Here is a 6,000-nt window from a genome sequence, read left to right on the forward strand (position 1 = left end):
CCTTTCTCTTCTCACGGGGAGAAACCAGGGGAATCCTTCCATTGCTGTCATGGGGGATACTGAGGGGGCAAATCTTCCTGTACTATTCATTCTGTTCCAAATAGATAGTGCACCGTCAATGGTGATGCATATTCCGATAACCCCCTATATGAAACCTGGATTGAGGGGGCTCCAGTCAGGTTCCTACCCGCTTATGTTTTCTCCAGAAGCACCCAAAGTTTACTAGCAGAGTCATGGCACCACTTCATCATACGAACCAGGGCCTTGGCTCTGTAATAAGTCACTATGTCCGGAAGTCCCACCCCACCTTCTTGTTTTGATCTCTTCAGAATCTCATATGCCAACCTAGGGTGTTTATCTCCCCACACAAAGGTCATAAAAGCCCTTAATATTTGTTTGAAGAATGTCTGTGGGAGTGCTATGTGTACGGTATATAAAACATAAATAAGTCTAGGAATTTTAAGTGCATTTACCCTGCCAAACCACATCAGAGTATGACTTCTGCAAGTCTTTTAATATAGATACCACCAAGGGTCCATAATTTAGATCATATAGGCACTTTATCCTCCCTTAACCCCTCCACAGCCTGTTTGCAAGATAATTCAAAAGCAGTTATAAGTAGTTGAATATCTTTCTTTGTGGGAAGTGCTCTCAAATGTTCTCTTAAATCCCAGTCCACTGTTAACTCTGATTGAGATGTACTTGGTTCATTATTAAGGTCACAATACAAAGGGTTAACATACTGCACCTGCCCTGTGGAGACTGTCTCTGAATTCATCACAAGTTCTTTGCTGATTTTTGCAGATTCACTGCTGGGCTTTGTAGTATCAAAGCTTTCACCTTCCAAGGGCTCAGCCATCCCTCTTGGGATTCCCTCCACCTTCTGAGGGTTTGGATCCCCTCCAACACGTTTCCCCTCTAGATCCCCACTTTCACCCACGTGAGCCACAGGGTCTCTCCCTTTTCCAGGGGGGTCCCTCTTCAGGTCCATGCAAATCTGCCCCGGGCTTAGGGATACCTGGCTGCCGCCAGGTACCGCAATTCCCCGTCTCAGGTCTATTGTTACTCGGCCCGGTGCAGGGGGGTCATGTCCAGCCCTCCCCGGTCCTTCCTTCAGGTCAGGAGAGCCGAACCTCCTTCCCTTCTGGGCCACAACTCTCCCACTTGTACTACCTGGATCCACATTCTGCGACACAAGGTAAGCTCTAAGCCCATTCATCTGGCTCTTTCCCTCGCTGCCGAGTGAGAGTGCAGCTGTACGGCGGCATGTGGACATGCCGTAGCTGGTCAGATGCCTGACAAACACTGCTGCCTATCTTTCTGGAGCCCGAGGATCACAGAGCAGCAAGCGTTGTCTGTTCATGCCACGCCCCCACCCGAGCCGATTCTTTAATTGGATTTGGGTGCAGGTACCGGCATCTTAAGTATGGGAAACCAGCAGTGAAGCCTTGCCTCTGATCTGCATTTGATCTGCTTCATGCAGGTATTGCATCTCCTTGAATGGAAATGCAAAACCAGTTTGAAGCAAGCAAAAGCCTTAAGCTGTTGTCATGTTGAAACCTTAAATTCTTCAATGTCTACTATAACGCGTCTTCCTTCATCCTGTATGAGATTCTTATTGGTCTCATAGTAACATGTCCACGTCCTGCTCCTGACAAGTGTCCACTCTCTGCCTCCACACTTCTCCTGACATACACAATCAGTACGAGGGGAATGAAGGTCATATATAGTACAGTACTTCCTTAGAGGTTTGTAACATTGTAATTCAAACCTCGGAAAAGATTGAATGAAAAGTTGAATCCAGCCCTTGGGGGGATATTTTTCTATGTATTTTTGTAGCGTATTCAATTTCCATTATACAGCAAAGTATTTGTTAATATTTTTCTCCTCTTTGTGTATTGATTCCCAGAGAAAAAAGGAGCATTAAGTTTCCCTGAGGTAGAAAAATGAAAGCTTCATATATAGCCTCAACCTCCTTTTAAGGGCTGAACCATCCGCTCCGAACCAGATCTAAACAATTTGTGAATGAAGAAAAGCTTTTAACACATCCAGGGCATGGTATTAAGAGATGCTGTGTGCCAGCAAAGGTACAATATGGAGGATTGATGCATACAGCACAAGCCTTGTCAGTTGTGTGATGCCTGACTGCAAAATTGAGGTGATAAATCACCCAGTCCACATAAAGTGGAATCCCTGAAAGGAAACATGTGGTTGTTTTTATTATTTTATTAGGTTTGTTTTCTTAAACTGGTTTTATATCTTTTTTATATTTTACAAATAAACTTTTAATATAGGTTGCACCCATGGCACAATATATATATATATATATATATATATATATATATATATATATATATATATATATATATATATATATATATATATATATATATATATATATATATATATATATATATTTATGGCTGGAGCCCTATGGCCGATACGTATCTGAACAAAACAAGCTTATCATGAGACACCTTCTATGAAATGGACCTGAAAGTGTGCCCTGGTCTAATGGACGGTATACCAAAATAAGGGGGCATACCCAGTAATTAGAATGAATATGATTGAAGAGAAATGTTTTTTGATAAATGCCCTAAAAAGGGGATGGGAGGGAGGGTATTGCGCACCGGAAACCGACAACCACCACAGGCGAACGGGCTGGTTAAATACCCCCCGGGCTCCTCCCATAAATTCAGGCCACCATACTGGCCTTCTTACTTATGGCTGGAGCCCTATGGCCGATACGTATCTGAACAAAACAAGCTTATCATGAGACACCTTCTATGAAATGGACCTGAAAGTGTGCCCTGGTCTAATGGACGGTATACCAAAATAAGGGGGCAAAACAGTCAGGTAGGGATAAGAGAGTTTTATTGTTTCCTGGTTAATTTTTATTGAGCCAGTTGAGTGAATGCTCGAGACATCTCCACCTGTGGGTTAGGGATGTACCGAGTGAAGCAGGCCGACTTCCACCTGCCCAACCTTTTGATGACGTGGTCCGGGACCCCATGCCGGGATGCGGATGAAGCTGCTCCAATGCGGAAGGAGTGGCCGGAATACTCACTAGGATTGAGGAGCAGGTTGCGGAGGAGAATCCTGATATGCTTAATAAATTGTTGGTTAGTTAGTGGTTTCACCGGGAAGGGCAAAAGTGGGCTAGAGTCCGGGAGCTCGGGCAGCCGAGCGAGAAACTGTGTAAGCATCGTGACCGGGCACCAGGCATTGTTGGTTTTGTAGAGGTGGATGTCTACGCCAGTGCCTGTCTGCTGGGTCTTGGTTACCGGGAGGTGGAGGATGAAATGGTCCTGGTGACGGAGCAGATGACGTCTGCGGAGGACTGGGCCGTGTAGGCTGTTGTGAGTGAACTCACCGGGCCGAAGGAAGCCATAGAAGGCTAGGTAAATGGCTGCCTGTATGACCAGACTGGGGAGAACACCAAAGGGGTAGCTGTTGAGTATGGTGGACATGTCCCTGAAGATGGCACTGGTGATGGGGAGCCGCTTGACTTTTACTGGCGGCTGTTGCTTTTGGATGCCGCGTAATATGGCTCGGACAGCGTGGGACGAGAAAACAGAGGGTTTGGTAGGATCCTGGATTGAAAGGAAGTGCTGAACACCAGCTAAGTATAAGCGAATGGTGTTAAAAGACAAGGCCAGTTGGTTGTGGCAGTACGAGATGAAGGCTAGAATGTGTCTAGTATCTGTGGGGGTGCCTACTGAGGAGGTGACCAGAAATGCGTTGAAGGTTCTCCAGGCTACCTGGTAGGCTTTGAGAGTATTGTCCGATAACGAACGGTTGATGAGCTGCGTGGCTCCTAGTAAATGCGGCTCTAGTCCAGGGTCAACTGCGACCAATGCGGGATAGGCGCTGATGCGGCATCTGCACTGGGAACCTGTAGAAAGAAGGACCGGAAATTAAAGCGGGACAGGGCGTCAGCTGCCCGGTTATATTTCCCTGGGATAAACATGCAGATGATGTTAAATTGGTGCTGTAGTGACAGCTGCACCAGCCTGCGTAGGAAGGACATCACGGAGGGGGATTTAGACCTGCCTTTATTGACAATTTCGGCTGTGGCCTGATTGTCGGTGGTGAAGCCTACCGTTTGTCCGGACCAGGTAGGGCCCCAGAGCTGGGCGGCTGCAACCATGGGGTAGAGCTCGAAGAGTGAAGAGGATTGACTAAAGCCCGGGATGCTAAGTATCTGAGAAGGCCAGGGTCCGGCGAACCAATGGTGGCCAAAAATTGCTGCAAACCCTGTAGAGGCCGCGGCGTCTGTGACTACCTGTGGTGAGAGAGGTGAAATTCACGGGATGAAAAGGGAGATGCCATTCCAGTTGGACAGGAACTCGTCCCACATTGCCAGGTCTGCTAAGGCTACGGTGTCTAGGCAAAGGATATGATCCGGGTCTTGAGCCTGAGACAGGTAGACCAACAGTCGTGAGATAAAGGAACGGCCTTGTGGGATAATGCGCATGGCATAATTGAGCATGCCCAACAGTGACTGCAGCTGTCTCCTAGTACATCCCCTGGTCCGAGTGAACTCGTGAAGTGCCGCCCTGATGCGGGTTAGTTTGTCAAGGGGCAGGCTGGCTTTCATGGAGCCGGCGTCTAAAATAACACCAAGGAAGGTGATTGAATGTGCGGGTCCGTCCACCTTATGTTCAGCGATGGGAACATTGAGGTTCCCGAAAACGGTCCTTAACTTGTCGAGATCTCTGGGAGGTGCGCCTGGCCGTTCTATCAACAAAAAATCATCTAAGTAGTGGATAACTTGCTGACAGCCGACCTTGTGTAAGAGAATCCACTCGAGAGATTGGGCAAATATGTCGAACAGCCACGGGCTGCTTTTGGAGCCGAACGTCAACTTCGTGGCGAAGTAGTATTGATCCTTCCACTTAATCCCGTGCCAGCACCAGAGGGACGGGTGGATAGGTAACAGTTTAAAGGCGTCGGATATGTCCGCTTTCGCCAGCCATGCGCCTGTGCCTACTTTAAGGATGGCCTGGATTGCCATGTCCACTGAGGAATATTTTAAGGAGAATTCTTCAGAAGGGATCAATGAGTTTAAGCTAGGGATGTGAGAAGAATGAGGCGCAGACAGGTCATACACTAAACGACTTTTATTGGAAAACTTGCCCTTGACAAGCCCAATAGGGCTAACTCTCCACATATTGAAGGGGGGCTGAGTGAGGGGGCCTATAACGAAGCCTCGATCCACCTCGTTCTGCAGCAGTAGGTCGATGGCCTGTTCGTCAGAGGCTGCTGAGCGGAGGTTTCTGCACTCGTGGGTTTGGTGAGGTAGGGAGATGAGGCCGGTGTGAAAACCTGCGGTGAAGCCGCCTATGAGGAAGGTGGTTAGTGAAGGAGTGGGGTGCGTGTTGAGGTAGAAGCCCAGGCAAAGTATGTCTATACGGCTCAGTCATGAACCTTTGTGCGCTTTGACCTCGCACAAATTCCTGGGGTGCGCCCTGTGGCATATAACGCAGATATGCAGTAGACGGCACTGGCTGTAATTACAAGAACCGTAGTTGAAGTTATTGCAGATGGCCGCACCCCCAATGGTTTGGACCGTGCGTCCAAACTTGTCCACCTGGTTTTTTGGTGCCGAGCCTGATGGGCCTGGGGCTGCGGCAGAGGTGGAGGGGAATTCTACCGGGCGAGTAGCCGGTATGTTGGCGCACCAGGGAGCGGTATGGGTGGAGGACTGGCAGACGGCACACAGGGGTGAACGAAGGCCGGCAAAATGCCGGCAGAATAGTTCCGTGTCCATCAGGCTCCAGTCTGTGAGAGACTGGAACTGTGCCAGTTTGGCGGCTGCTTTCGCTGAGAAGGAACGATGGTAGTCGTAGAATGCAAAGCCACCATATTTGTACCCCAGGTCCACCACCGTGTGGAGATACAAATCTAGTTCAACCCTCCTGGCAGGAGAGGCTGAGCAAACGACATCTCTGAGCATGCCGAAGGCTAGGGTAAACTCGGGGATGGATAGCTTCCGGT

The sequence above is a fragment of the Lithobates pipiens genome, unplaced genomic scaffold (genome assembly GCF_037356315.1).
Source record: "Lithobates pipiens isolate NorthernLeopardFrog02 unplaced genomic scaffold, aLitPip1_a1.2 Scaffold_13, whole genome shotgun sequence".
NCBI lineage: Eukaryota > Metazoa > Chordata > Amphibia > Anura > Ranidae > Lithobates > Lithobates pipiens.